The 1,078-nt window shown below is 30.2% G+C and overlaps 1 protein-coding gene across 3 annotated transcripts in view; it reads right to left on the bottom strand.

The window, feature by feature from the left end:
* The window catches only part of ARMH3 (armadillo-like helical domain containing 3), a 77,390-nt gene that overhangs the window by 58,808 nt on the left and 17,504 nt on the right, over window positions 1-1,078 (bottom strand). The gene's annotated exons all lie outside the window — the stretch shown is intronic.

Genomic DNA, 1,078 nt, shown 5'->3' with positions numbered 1-1,078 from the left:
AAAAAAAAAAAGACGACTTCTAAGTCTAGTTATTTTGGGGAAAATATTTTAAAATGAGTACACAGAACAATAGAATTCACTATTCTACCAAATGAATGTTTGCAGCCTATCATCCATATATAAACATTTAGATTAGAATGAAGTAAGTTTTTAAAAGGTCAATAATAATGGTTAAATTAAATAATAAATATATAAATTTAAAACAATAATAAGCTAATTAAATAAAATGTAATTAAATTAAAAAATAAATGGTTACGTTCAAGCTTAATGAGAGCAGTTCAAAAACTAAACAAGATCCATTATTTGACAAAGAAAGCATGACTACTTGATGCAGGCACACTGAACAAACAACAAGTCAGAATCACTACTGGCTAACACTGGTCACATACACTATCCAACAAAGCTAGCCTGTCTCTATCCTGGTCAGTTCCACTAGACAATATGATGAGAGTTTATCACTTATACTAACAACCAGCTGTTAGATCCAATGTAATCAAAAGATGAAACACTTAGATACTACAACAGAAGGAAGAAAAATATTTTACATTAAATGAAGAAAGAAAATGAATGGAGAATAAGGATTTAGCATGCTGAAAGGTCAAGTGAAGGTTCAAAATAAGATACTTCAACTCAACAAATATGTAGTGAGGGTCTACTATATGCTAATTATTGTGCTTTCAAAAACAGAAGAAAAAAATAAGACAATGACCCTTGCTCTCAAAGTATTTTTAGTCTAATGAGAGAGAAAAATAAGTAAATACTTTTGATTTAATGGTTACTGTAACAGAAATATACATGGAGGAAGAGAATTAGCTCAGATGTCACCTATTCCAGGACTTCTCAAGGGTGGGGGTATATTTTGAAAAATCACTAGGAAATAATTAAAATTTGAAGACGAAAGGAATTCTAGACAGGCATTAGCATGATCAAAGATATATGAGGTATAAAATAGCTGTGTCTGGAGTTGGAATACAAGTAGTTTGTTATTATAGAAGTATAAAGAGCAAAGCATAGTGGTGAGAGATTAGACTAAAGAAATAGCAGATCACAAAAGTTTTATAAAGCTAACTAGGGAGTT

This window comes from Pteropus alecto, unplaced genomic scaffold (assembly GCF_000325575.1).
Source record: "Pteropus alecto unplaced genomic scaffold, ASM32557v1 scaffold177, whole genome shotgun sequence".
Classification (NCBI taxonomy): domain Eukaryota; kingdom Metazoa; phylum Chordata; class Mammalia; order Chiroptera; family Pteropodidae; genus Pteropus; species Pteropus alecto.
The sequence above is the reverse complement of the archived record's forward strand: the minus strand, read 5'-3'. Positions and strand labels throughout refer to the sequence as shown.